Here is a 14,312-nt window from a genome sequence, read left to right as displayed (position 1 = left end):
CCATAACCTCCCCACAAAGAGCTACCCAGTGTTGACCAAGTGTTCAAACACATGGAGTGCCTGTGGGAGACACTCTGTCTAAACAGTAAATGAAGATGTCATGTGATGTCATGAAAAAGATAATTCCAGGGTCTATGCACATGAAACAAAGTTTTATAGTCATGCTTTAATCTTTCCAGACAAACTGTACTTTAGCCCAAGTTTTGAAAATTAAGGTTTTTTTTTTAAATAAATGCTTTAACTTTTCTTTTTCTTTCTGAAGGGGCTCACCAAGAAGCATAAATTATTCCAGAAGGGTACTGAGAATATGAAATTGAGGAAAAGCTGCCTCTGCATTAGATGAGGGTAAGTGTGTGTGTGTGTGTGTGTGTGCACGTATATATATATACACACACAGAAACCTCTGGGCCTATGTATGATGGAACCTGTCCTTACTTGAAAGAAGCCAATAGGGTCACTGTATACAAACACATGGTATACATGCACATGGTCTTTGTTGGATGGCTGGGCTGTTCCATGTTATGGGGCAGCCTAATTTAAAACAGAACCTCCTCCTATGCACACAGAACAGAACACAGGCATGTCTTGAAATGTCTTGTTTTGTTTGTAAGATGAGGTTTTTTTCAAACCTACATTATTACTATGCCTCATCCTGACTTTGAGGCTTAAACCAACATTGGAGTTCTGCAAAATAGAATTTAGGATAGAACCCGAGATTTCACATTTAAGTTAGATTAACTTCATTAGGAGATATTAAAAAGCTAACTAGGATTAATGAATCAATTCTATATGTTAATAGATGGTCATGTTAAATATCTGTTCCTTTTTTGACAGACTTTAGAAATATAAGTGTGACCTATTGAGAGGAAATTAAAACATCAAAATGATAAAGTTAAGTCTGGGAAGCAGAAACTAAAGGTGCTGGTAGACCAGGCAGCCAATATACTAGAGATTATCTAAGACCTGGATCTGGTTTGTAGATGTTTACTTCGTAGGTAGTTTAAAGTAATTACTCTTAGTTCACAGTGTTCCCAGTTTACTTTCTAAGCAACTTGTAGAGAAGAGGATTCTCTTGTTTACATGCCCCTAGATACAGTCCATTACTGAAAGAAGTCAGGGCAAGAACTCATCAGGAACCTGGAGGCCATGGAAGAGTGCTGCTTACTGGCTTGGCTCCTCCAGCTTGCTCAACTTACTTTCTTAGACAACCTACTCGGGGGTGGCATCACCAACAGTGGCCAGGGTCCTCCTACATCAGTTGTGAACCAAGAAAATGCTCCCACAGACTTGCCTACCAATGAAGACATCTTCGCAGTTGAGGTTCCCATTTCTCAGAAGGCTCTACCCTGTGTCAAGCTGATAAAACAGCTATCCAGCACAACAGTATTTTACTCTTTATTTTGTTTTGTGGGTTTTTTTTCCCTGTGTATATGTTTGTATACCAAGTATACATCTAGTGCCTCCGGAAACCAGAAGTCATTCATATCCTCTAGAAAGAGGCAGTTAGGGTGGGGTGGGGTGTGTGGTACAGACAATAGTGAACCACTGTGTGTGTGCTGGGAATTAAGCCTGGTCCTCTGTAAGAACAGTACCACTGGACCAGCTCTTCAGCCCCACATAGCTTCACTATCTTAAAGATATTTTTCTGAATATCTACTGAAAAGATACCTAAATATCACACTCCGTGTAAATTATAGCAAACTATTATCTAGCACCACTGACGGCCAACGCTTTTCAAATATACCTAAATTGGGTAGGATAGGACATTATGTTTGATAACTCTATTATCTTGCACACGATAAATGTGTGTTAATTATTTTTGAATGAACTAATTAATGGTCTGTGTGTTATTATGGTGATTTTTATTCTATTTTAATTCTTGAAAAATTATAACCCATAATGATGTTAAAATAAAATGAAAACCCCAATATGGTCATCTTAAATGACTGAGAGGGAAATTGCAGATTTTTAATAGCCTGGGGTTGTTTGCCACGAACACCATTACCATAAATATTGTTAAAGAGATGCCAAGGGCTCTTCCAGAGGTCCTGAGTTCAATTCCCAACAACCACATGGTGGCTCACAACCATCTGTAATGGGATCTGATGCCCTCTTCTGGTGTGTCTGAAGAGAGCAATGGTGTACTCATATACATAAAATAAATAAATAAGGCGAGGAGCGGGTGGAGCCGGGCCTTCCCTGCGGTCCCACACTTGAGAGGCCCAGTCATGCAGGAAAACCTCAGATTTGCTTCATCAGGAGATGACGTTAAAATATGGAATGCTTTGTTTCTGACACTGGTGGATAAATTCAACCCTCACACGTCACCACATGGAATCAGTTCAATCTGTTGGAGCAGCAATAATAACTTTCTAGTGACAGCGTCTTCTAGTGGTGACAAAATAGTGGTGTCAAGTTGCAAATATAAGCCCGTTCCACTTTTGGAGCTTGCGGAAGGGCAAAAGCAGACATGTGTCAATTTAAATTCTACATTAATGTATTTGGCAAGTGGAGGCCTAAATAACACTGTTAATATTTGGGATTTAAAGTCCAAATGACTTCATCGGTTTCTTAAGGATCATAAACGTGAAGTAACTTGTGTGGCATACAGTTGGAATGACTGTTACATTGCTTCTGGATCTCTCAGTGGTGAGATTATCTTACACAGCATAACCACTAACACATCCAGCACACCTTTTGGCCATGGGAGTAAGCAGGCTCCCCGGCACATCAAGTACTTATTGTTTAGGAAGTCTCTCTTGGGCAGCATTTCGGATAATGGAGTAGTGACTCTCTGGGATGTGAACAGTCAGAGTTCATACCACAGCTTTGACAGTATACACAAAGCCCCAGCTTCAGGCATCTGCTTCTCTCCTGTCAATGAACTGCTGTTTGTAACCATAGGCCTGGATAAAAGAACCATCCTCTATGACACTTCAAGTCAGAAGCTAGTGAAAACTTTAGTGGCCGACACCCCTCTGACTGCAGTAGATTTTATGCCGGATGGAGCCACTTTAGCTACTGGATCCTCCCGTGGGAAAATACATCAGTATGACTTAAGGATGCTGAAATCTCCCGTGAAAACCATCAGTGCCCACAAGACATCCGTGCAATGTATAGCATTTCAGTACTCCACATCTCTGATGAAGGCAAGTTTAAGTAAAGGCAGCTCAAATAAGGCCGCAGCAGTGAACAAACGGAGTGTTCCTGTGAGCAGCAGCAGTGGGGCTGCCCAGAACTCTGGAATTGTCAGAGAAGCACCCAGCCCATCCATTGCCACAGTTCTCCCACAGCCCGTGACAACAGCTCTGGGCAAAGGATCAGGGGCTGCTCAGGATGAAGCAGATGCTATAGTCAGCAAAGGAGGTGATGAATCTGTAGGCAAAGGAGATGGCCTTGACTTTCTACCACAGCTAAACTCAGTGTTCCCCCTGAGGAAGAATGCAGGTGCCTCCAGCACTGTGGTGCTGCACTCCAGCCCTCTTAATGTCCTCATGGGATCTTCAGGGAAAGAAGAAAACGAAAGCCATGAGCTGTCAGCCAAGTCTAAAAGATCACACCTAGGGAAGCAGGAACCTAAGGACTCCTTGAAGCAGTTTACAAAGTTGATCTCCTCTGGTGCTGAAGCTGGAATTCTAAACACCTGTCCATTGTCTAACCAAGCAAGAAATCTTGAAAAATTTGAAAAGCCAGAAAAAAGATATTGAAGCCCAGTTGATACATGAACCCTCAGTCAATGGCTCCTCAACTACAGTACCAAAGGCAGCATCCTCTGTCACTGCTGGAGTAGCCAGTTCACTCTCACAAAAAATAGTCGATACCCTTGGGAACAGTTGGCCAAGTGCGCCGCTTACCTCAGTCCGGATCCACTTCATTCAGAACATGATACAAGAAATACTGGAGGACTTCAGGGAAGCTTGCCATAGAGACATTGTGAATCTGCAAGTGGAAATGATTAAACACTTTCATATGCAACTGAATGAAATGTACTCTTTGCTGGAAAGATACTTTGTAAATGAAGGCTTAGTGGCTGAGATCTGAAAAGCTGTGAGAAGAAAACAAAAGGCTGGGCACCTTGATTTGTTACGAGTTAGGAGGTTTCTGGCAACTGTAATACATGGAATCAGTATTGTTTGCATGGCCTTGAAAATGGATTTTGCAGCACGCACACTGTTCCATCTCTGTCAGACATTTATATTTTTATATTAAAACTGCACAGAATACCAATCTTCCTAGTGAGGAAGTCAACAGGATCTTTATTTTCTGAATTTCTTAGCTATACACTAAGTGCCCTTTTCCTAAAAGAAGAAAATATTCATAATCGGTTTATGTTTTGTAAATAACTTTAAAATATATATATTTTTGATGGACAAATTGTATTCCACATTTTTTTAGGTAGCCAATGTTTAAAACCTTGGTAAAACCAGGCGTGGTAGTGCACGGCAGGCAGATTTCTGAGTACGAGGCCAGCCTGGTCTACAAAGTGAGTTCCAGAACAGTCAGAGCTACACAGAGAAACCCTGTCTCGAAAAACCAAAAAAAAAAACAAAAAAACAAAAAACAAAAAAAACCCAAAAAACAAACAAACAACAACAACAAAAAACAACCTTGGTATACCTTCTATTTTATGAAATAATTTTAAAGTGGCAATTGGAATTTTTTCACAGTTCAGTAATTATTTTGTTAACATGATGACATCAGGTATGCCTTATTTATTTAGTATATATGTAATACATTTTTGAAACTTTACATTGTACAGATACATGGTACCTTTGTTCTGGTTACCTAATTTTATATATATCAAAAACTTTTAAGGGTTTGGAAGATTCAAGGGCTATACATCTGCTGATTGTCTAATGAATTAACTATATGCAAAATCATTACTATAAGATTTTCATCACTCAACTTAGGATCAGTGAAATTTTCTTATAAGATATTAACTAAATATTAGAATATTGTTGTCATTTTTTCCCTCACAAGTAACAGGCATAGATTATTTCTTCTGTGTTATGTATCATTAACTTTCTCTAATTACAGTGTGCTGTGAATAGAACTTTCTATCCTTAGCCTTACCATAATATTTATAAAGGTTCATCATGCAAAGAATTTACATGTTGGCAAAGCTGGCGGTGTTCATCTGCCTTCTGTGATCCACACTTTGATAGGGTTGGATTATGGGCTACTCACCCATTTATATTCTTGTTGCCTCTTGCTCAAAGATTTCAACTGTGTACTTTATATGTAGATCTGTTACCCACTTTTGCTTTCCAGGATCAAGATGTTTACTAAAATGTAGCTTAGATTGATAACTTTCTGTGTTTCTAAAGAGATGGAATCTGTAAGGGTGTATTTAATAAATATAAACCTATGAATAACTATCTCCAAAAGTGGAACAGGAATAAGACTTTTCCCAAGTGACTCAGAAAGTCTATTAATATGTCAAGTTTCTGTGGTCTTTTCTTGGCAGATATGGCAGCATTATGAATTGTAACAAGTCCCCTTATATGTCACTCAAAAAAAATGTTAGAATGCAGAAGTCTTTTGTCTATATACTACATTTTAACCTATTAATATTTTCCTATCTCCTTTTTTCTATAGGTGTATAAATTGTGTATTAAAAAGGGTCTGTAGCCAGGCGTGGTGACGCATGCCTTTAATCCCAGCACTTGGGAAGCAGAGGCAGGCGGATTTCTGAGTTTGAGGACAGCCTGGTCTACAAAGTGAGTTCCGGGCTACACAGAGAAACCCTGTCTCGTAAAACCAAAAAAAAAAAGGGGGGGTCTGATAGAACATGTATATAGGTGAAACACTTGTCATGGACTTAAGCACTGAGTACAATAAATTCTTGAACCTTTCACCTCTAGCTGAAATGGAGTAATAAGGAGGGAATTTAACCTTCCCTCTGGGAATTTGAAAACAAAAGACAAGATTGTTACTAACACATAGCAACAACTCCCTCTCCCCTTCCCCCTCCTCTTCTTCCTCCCCCCCCATTTCTCCTCCCCTCCCTCTTCCTTCTCCTTCTCCTCCTCCTCTGTCATCTCCATCTTCTCTTCCTCTTAAATAATTAAATAAATCCTTAAAAATTGTGGAAAAGTAAATAAATAAATAAATAAATCTTTAAAGAGAGAGAGAGAGAGAGAGAGAGATGCCAAAATGCCAGTAAGAATTCCACTATGCACAGGTAATTGGGAGGAGGAGAGGAAAAAAAAAAACAAAATACAGTTATCTGAGCTGTAATTAAAGAGCCACATGTAATAAATTCTTATGTTCCACTCATTAAGCATTCACTTATATAAGATATGTTGTTTGGTTTTTGTTTTTGATTTTTTTTCCTTTTTCTTTTTTTTTTTTTCACAGAGACAGGGTTTCTCTGTGTAGTGTTGGCTGTCCTAGAACTCACTCTCTAGACCAGACTGGCCTCATACTGGGAAATCCACCTGCCTCTACCTCCCGAGTGCTGGGATTAAAGTCATGTGCCACCACTGCCTGTTTTTTTGTTTGTTTGTTTAAGATATATTTATTAAGTGATTAGTAAACCTCCTGCAGAATAACTTGGCAAATAAGATGAAAAAAAAAATCTTGCTTTGGAGAACTTTATCTAATGGGGAAAAAAAAATCAATCAGCCAATTCCCAATAGGGTGTGAGGTTTCTAGATGATCAGACCCAAGGAACAGAGGACATTTTGTGTAGTGAATAGGGGTCTGCTCACTGAAGTCTTCAAACACATAAATGTCCTCTGGCGCATAGGAAAACAGTCAGCAATGATTGGGGAGATCTAACCAAAGAATCCAAAGAGAGAAACTGCTGCAAGCATGGCGGAAACACTACAGTGAGTGCTCTCTCTCAGATTCCACCCCTGAGCATACCCAAGGGTTGGCGAGTCAGTCAGGGGAAAGAGAACGGTGCTGGTGAGAGGGATAGACGGGCTGACTCCATGACAGGCTTCAAACTGGCAGTTCAGGAGACTAGGCCTAGATCTCTGTTTCCAGTAACCAGGCAATTCCAGGCAAGTCCAGGCCTCAGAAGCTGCCCTGCCACCTGGCCTGAGGCAAGGACAATGGGTCAGCAGCAGTTTCCAGACCTCCCCAGCAAGTTTTCAGCCCCCACACTCCCACACCTGGTATGGAATGTCAGTAGAGATGGACCCAACAGATTAACATAGAGGTCACCTACCTCAGAATCCCCTAATGTGCTTTAACTTGGGCCTGCGAGCTCTCTGTCTTGGTAATGGGAGCCCCCAGCAGACTGGACTTCTGCAGAATAAAACACTCTGCGTTGACACACTATTTGAGTCCAGGGTATCATTCTTCATCAAATCATGGTCCCTTACATTTGGACCTCTTGTCAAGGATTTGCTGGAGACCCCCTGACCCAAATAGTAGGGTGTTTTTCAGATTGGTAAGTCCGATTTTGTCTCGTCCATCTCTGTGTTTCTATTTCAGGCTTCATCTGGAGGCCAAGAGGAACAAAGCAGACGTGTATTTTGTCACCCAGCCAGGGGCAATGGAGGGCACTCCAGACCTCCTACCAGAAGCTGGAGAACTAGCTATTTCTCATCTGCATTCTGACCTGCCTGTGGGTCTATGGGCTTCCCATGTGTAGGGAGGAAGTCGGTCTGAGACAGTCTTTCCCACCCTTCTTCCTCTAAAGGAGGGTCAGCCTTGGCCCTCTTACTTGTTCCCCCTTTCTGCTCCCTGAGGAGGATCTCTGTCCCCTCCTTATGTTCCTGCTCCTTCCACCAATGCCCCTGCTCAACCAGCACAGGAGGAAGGAGGAGCAGCCTCTGTCTCTCCTGATTCCACTTGGAGTCGACCTCACGCTCTGGCCCATACTGCCTAGAGGGCCGACTCTACTATGGCCTTACCCCTCCAGGCTACAGGAACTCCAGATGCTCAGGAGAGACAGTTCATGTTGTATGTGTCATTTTCCAGTAAAGATCCTTACACCTGGAAGTTACACAATTTCCGGTTTTCAGACTGACCATCGGCTCTCACGGGTCTTCTAGATTCGTCATTGCTGACTCACCAGCCCACCAGGGATGACGGTCAGCAACTGCTTCGGGTCCTCTTCACGACAGAGGAGAGAGAGAAGAGATCGTGGGAGCCGCCCGGAAATCAGTTCCGGGAGCAAATGGGCTGATGCTGATTCAGCCTTTCCTTTGGCTCAACCGACCGGGATTTTAACACTGCGGTTAAAGGTAAGGAGAGGTTCCGGGTCTACCACCAGATTCTGATGAGTAGGCCTCCGAGAGGCCGCCCCACAAACTTATCTAAGGTGAGCCAGGTGATGCAGGGAAAGAATGAGAGCCCCGGGGAAGATCTAGAAAGACCTTTGAAAGCCTATAGGACCTACACAGCTTTTGACCCAGAAGCCAGAGAGCACACCAGTCAGCTGTGAACATGGCTTTCCTTTGGAAGCCTCAGCCACTGAATAATTTTGAGGCTTGCCTCTGGCACCCAAAAGCCAGTCTCTATTTGCCTATGATTTGGAGAGAGGCTTCAAGGGACAAAGGACTTGGACCTGCCTGCCAGGAGGATTTAGGAACTCACCCCATCATCTTTGACAAGCCACTGTGTGAGGACTTGGGTGAGTACCAGCAGATGCACCCCCAAATAACTGTGCTCCCGTATGTATTTCAGGCCCCTGCCTTGGAGACGTGGTGGGAGGCCACAGGAGACCTGCTACAGGAGCTGAGTCAACTTGTCTGCTAAGAAGCCCAGCTTTGTCAACCTGAGGTCACCTATCTAAGGGGACTGGCCAATGCATGCTGTCTGACGCCCTGTAAGCAAACCAGCCTTAGCACCCCCCTCCCCCAGTTCCATCAACCCAAAGGCAAGTGTGGGAGTTTCTGGGATCTGTCAGGTTTTGTAGAATCTGGGTGCTGAGGTTCACTGAGACAGCCAGACCGTTATATGAGGACATCAGGGCCCCAGAGAGAATGTGCCCACCAGATGGACATGGCTTTTAAGACGCTAAGAAGAGCCTTATTGGAGGCACTAGCTATGGCCTTACCAAACATTCACAAACCTTTTCGCCTGTATGTGGATCAGAGAAAGGGGACAGCAAAGAGGGTGCTTACCAAATTTTGGAACCTTGGAAAAGACCTGTGGGTTATTTATCTAAGAAGCTGGACCTAGTGGCCCAGGGATGGCCAGCCTGCCTCTGCCACTGCCCTGTTAGCCAAGGATGCTGACAAAATAACCATGGGGCAGAAACTTGTTATCACACACACACACACACACCATGCTATTGGTAGGACCCTTAAGAATCTACCCAGCCTATGGCTGGCCAATGCCAGACTGGTGCACTTTCAAGCTCTACTTTGGAATCCCCTTTGCATAAGATATAACCCATCATCTACCCTAAACCCAGACACCCTGCTACCTGACCTGTCCTCAGACATGCAGCATGACTGCTCTATAGTTCTGGGGCACATCCTGAACATCATGCCAGATTGGACTGACACACCCTGGTCAGCCACAGAATGTATCTACTTCATGGACAGGGGCAGCTTCATCCAGAATGGAACCAGGTATGCAGGAGCAGTGGTGGTAGACAAGGACCCTGTTATTTGGGCAACTGCTTTGCTGCCAGGAACTTCACCCCAGAAAGCTTAGCTAAAGGCTCCAACCCAGGCTTTAAAACTGACAAAGGGAGTCATAGCTAAAGTTTACACTGACTGAAGATGGGATTATTGACCGCTGAAGAAAAAAACCATCAAAACTAAGGAAGGAATACTTGCTTTATTGGAGGCATTAGAGCTTCCTCTCAAAGTGCCCATCATTCATTGCCCTGGGCATCGGAAAGGGACATCAGAAATAGCACGAGGAAACAGGCTAGCTGATAAAGGGAGGCCAAGCTTCCCCTGCCAACAGCCTGGTAGTTTTGCTACCCCTTGTGCTCTTGGCCATCCCTGAATATACTGCTTAAGACAAACAACATCAGGCGCAATGCCTAGGAGTTTACAGAAGAGACACATGGTTGCTGACCTCTGAGGACTGCACTATCCTGCCTAAGGAGTTTGCTAAGCAACTCTTGCATCTGATTCATCAAAGTTCACATCTGGTCACCGAAAACTGAAGGAACTGCTGTGAGGGACAAGATACAAAGTATCCGACTTAGAACACTGGGTTGATCAGGTAATCTCAGACTGTGCCTCTGTTGTAGTTCATCCAAAGACCCTTACTCAGAAAGACCACAGAGACCACTGCTATCGCTGCAAACCGCATGAGGATTTTTATTGATCCAACATGTTAGGGACTCCCCTCTCAGCATGCAGGCCAGAGGAGAGACCAAGAACAAAGAAAGAACACACTTTTTAATACCTTTATAAGGGGCAGATTTGAGCAACAGGGTTCTCATTGGTATAACAAGTAACCCTTTCAGGCATTGGTTGGTTCGTATAGTGACTAAGTAACCCTTTGGCCTAGTGACTTACTTTGCTTGGCCCCATGGTGGGTTATTATGATTTGGTCAGCAAAGTAATAGTACATTTTGAACTTATGGATCAGCTATTAATGTCACAGTTATTAACATCAGAGGAATTCTAGCGACAAGGTCAGGGTGGTTTGTGGTCTTCATCAGAATTCAGTGTGGGGTGGGGGGCAGGAGAATTGCTAATCTTGTTATGGTTATTTCTCTGAAAACAGCTAATATTGTTTTGGTAGCTGCAGGCTTAATCATTTTGACCGCTAAAACTATGTTTTTACATTTGTTTAGTCAGCCTGCTTCCTTATCTGGCTCTGCACTTGGCCTGCTAGTACAGTTTGGAAAGTCCTTTTCGAAGGGGGACGGTACTGGGTGGTCTTGAATTCATTTTGGATATTACACCGCCTGCCAGGCTGTGAATGCCTCAGTCCCCAATCAAGGAGCCACTCTAGGAACCATCCAGGGGTTAACTGGGAAATAGACTTATACAGAAACAAAACCAGGAACATATGGATATAAGTATTTGCTAGTTTTTGTAGATACTTTTTCAGGATGGGTAGAAGCCTACCTTACAAAGAAGGAGACTGCCAACATAGAAACAAAGAAGCCTCTGGAAGACATCATACGAGGTATGGTGGTTTGCTTACCCTGCTTGGGTCTTACAGTGGACCCCCTTTCATCTCAGGGAACTCAATCTCTAGCATAGGTTCTGGGGACCAATTGAAAATTACGTTGTATGCACAGACCCCAGAATTCAGGGAAAGTAGAGAGGATGAATCCAACCCTGAAGGAGGCCTTGAGCAAATTATCCATGAAACGTGCGGTGAATGGCTGTTTCTCCTACCTTATTACCTTATTTAGGGGTAGGAATACCCTCTATTTTAGGTTCCCCCGCTTTTTTTTTGAGATCCTATATGGGAGGCCCCCTCCCTTGCTGCCTAACCTCCAGACTGATATCTTAGCTGAATATGACCAACATAAGTCTTTTAAAACCCTTGGAAGCCCTCCACAGAGTCCAGAAGCAACTCTGGCCTGCCATCCGCCAGATGTACGAGTCTGCTCCCCTCCTTAGCCCTCATTGCTTTGAACCAGGTGATGAAGCCTGGTCTAAGAGACATACCCACAAGGTTCTGGAACCTCACTATAAAGGCTGTGATCCTGACCACGCCTATGGCTGCTAAGGTGGATAGGATCAGGACGTGGATACATTACTCCTACATTAAGCCTGCCAGGTGAGATAGATGATCCAGCAGTTGAGATTCCAGAGGAGGAGACGTCCAGAGGAACCACCACAGGAATGATGGAAGGTCGTCACCCCACACCCTGTCGATCCACTGAAACTGCGACTCCACCACTCCTGATGCTGTTCGCTTGCTACTTCCACTTTACTGCACCAGCATTAATGTTCTAGTACAGCTTGTACCCAGAGTGACTTATTACTCTAGGGAGGATGTCTTCAACTAGCTAGCACCTCCAAGCAATTGAGTTAAAAGGGTGGCCATTTCTGCTGTGTTACTAGGTTCTCTCCTTGACATAGGGCTGGCTGGAGCTGCTAGTGTAGGGGCTTAGGAAACATCTCATGGATTCAAGATGGCCATTACTGAAGGAGGTGGGGGAGAAAAGGATGAGACAGGCTGACTCCATCGCAGGCTTCAAACTGGCAGTTCAGGAGACTAGGCCTAGATCTCTGTTTCCAAGAACTGGGTAATTCCAGGCAAGTCCAGACCACAGAAGCAGCCCCGCTGCCTGGCCTGAGGCAAGGACAATGGGTCAGCAGCAGTTTGCAGATGTCCCCATCGAGTTTCCAGCCCACGCACCCCAGTAATGGAATGCTCTTAGAAATGGACCCAACAGATTAACATAGAGGTCACTTACCCCAGAATTCTCTAATGTGCTTTAAATCAGGACTGCAAGTTCACTCAGGTGTCTCTCTATTCTGGTAAGGGGAGCCCCCAGCATGCTGAACTTCTGCAGAATAAAACACTCTTTGCCATTTACACACTATTTGAGTCCAGGGTATCATTTTTTTGGCAAACCATGAACTTAGAGGAAACATTCCCATTCAGACACAAGCCAGAGCTAGATAGACAGTCTAGAGGACACACACCACGTGTCTTAGATACTTTTTCGGTTGCTGTGATAAAACACTCTGACCAAAAGCAACCTAGGGAAGAGTTTATTCTAGCTTCTGGTTCCAGAGGAATGACAAAGAGTCTGTCATGGTGAGGAGGTGAGGCAGCAGGCAGGCAGACAGCAAGCAGGCATGGCGGCAGGAGGGCAAGACCAGGGACCTGAAAGCTCACACCTTCACTGCAGGTGTGAAGCAGGGACTGTGAACTGGAAGTGGGATGAGGTTTTTAAACTCTCAAAGCCTGCCTCTAACCAGGCGGTGGTCCCAGCACTTGGGAGGCAGAGGCAGGTGGATTTCTGAGTTCAAGGCCAGCCTGGTCTACAGAGTGAGTTCCAGGACAGCCAAGGCTACACAGAGAGACCCTGTATCAAAAAAAAAAAAAAAAAAAAAAACAATAAATAAATAAATAATAAAATAAAATAAAAGCCAGCAGGGCCACATCTCTCAAAACACCACCAACAACTGGAGACCAAGTACTCAAATGTCTGGGCTTAGGGTAATTCATTTCTCATTCAAACTGCCATGCCTACGTAATTCCTATAAGTCTTAAAGTTGGTGCTGGGTAGGATGGCTCACACCTGTAATCCCAGCACTTGTGAGGTTGACCCAGACGATTGCCAGGAGTTTCAGAGCAGCCTGGGCTATTCAGCAAGTACCAAGTCAAGTTGGGCTACAGAGTGAGACTCTTTCTCAAAAATATTAAGATTTGGAGAAGCCAGGATGAAATTACCCTGCTCTTGTTTTAGCTTCTGTGGTAATCCTACCCCCAGGGAAGCTGCTCTATTGGTTTTTGTTGTTGTCGTCGTTTGTTTGTTTGTTATTTAAAGCTCCCAGGTGACTGGAATGTATTACCAATGCTAGATCCCACTGATCTTAATCACTCTATCCCCTTATAGATGAGAACAATCCCTGGTTGAAAAGATATCTTGCTTCAGGTTGTAAAGCAAATGTGCTAGTAGACAAGCAGTTCCAAGATCCCGATCTGATTTGGGGCTGCCTCTACTACATAAGAACTTGGTCCTTCTGAACTCCAGGCCCTCTCTTTCCATGCATAGGAGTTGGCAGATTTCTTTTTTTCCAAGAATGTTTTGCCAGGGCTGGGTTTGTGGCTCCATCAAAAGTGTGCTTGCTTAAAATGCAGGAACCCTCAGTCCCCAGCACCACACTAACCAGGTGTGGTGATTTGTAGCTGTGATCCCAGCTCTTGGGAAGTAGAGAGAGGAAGATCAGAGGTTCAAGGCCATCCTCTGCTATGTAATGTGGTCCAAGACCAACCTCGGATGTGAGAACCTGTCTTAGACCGAAAACAACAAAAGCTTTGTGATTAGGGATTTAGCTCAATAAATAGTGGAGCATCTGCTTAACGAGTGACAAGTGCAAGACCCCAAGTTCAGTCTTCAGAACTGGTGGGGGGGGGTGGAGAAATCACACACACAGGCACACAAACACACACATAGACACACAGGCACACACATAGACACACACACAGGCACTCACACAGGCACACACACAGGCACACACAGACACACAGAGACACACACAGACACACAGATACACAGACACACACATACAGACACACACAGGCTCTGTGAGTGCTGCTCCACTCAGGATCCCGCAGAGCAGACCCCTCACCCACTCTCCTGCTCTGTCCCTGTCCTTCCTTCTTCCCTGGATGAGTCATGGTGATGTCACATGTCTTCAGGCACTAGATTCCTGCACCTCACCTAGCAGGATGATTAACCTGCACTG

At 44.1% G+C, this 14,312-nt stretch overlaps 1 pseudogene; it reads left to right on the top strand.

Annotated features, from left to right (window-relative positions):
* Positions 1 to 2,213: 2,213 nt before the first annotated feature.
* Positions 2,214 to 13,862, top strand: LOC110295003 (protein NEDD1 pseudogene; annotated as a pseudogene).
* Positions 13,863 to 14,312: the final 450 nt, after the last annotated feature.

This window comes from Mus caroli, unplaced genomic scaffold, assembly GCF_978045245.1.
Source record: "Mus caroli unplaced genomic scaffold, Mus_caroli_1 scaffold_4, whole genome shotgun sequence".
Classification (NCBI taxonomy): domain Eukaryota; kingdom Metazoa; phylum Chordata; class Mammalia; order Rodentia; family Muridae; genus Mus; species Mus caroli.
Note: the sequence above shows the minus strand (reverse complement) of the source record. Positions and strands in the feature narration are given on the sequence as shown.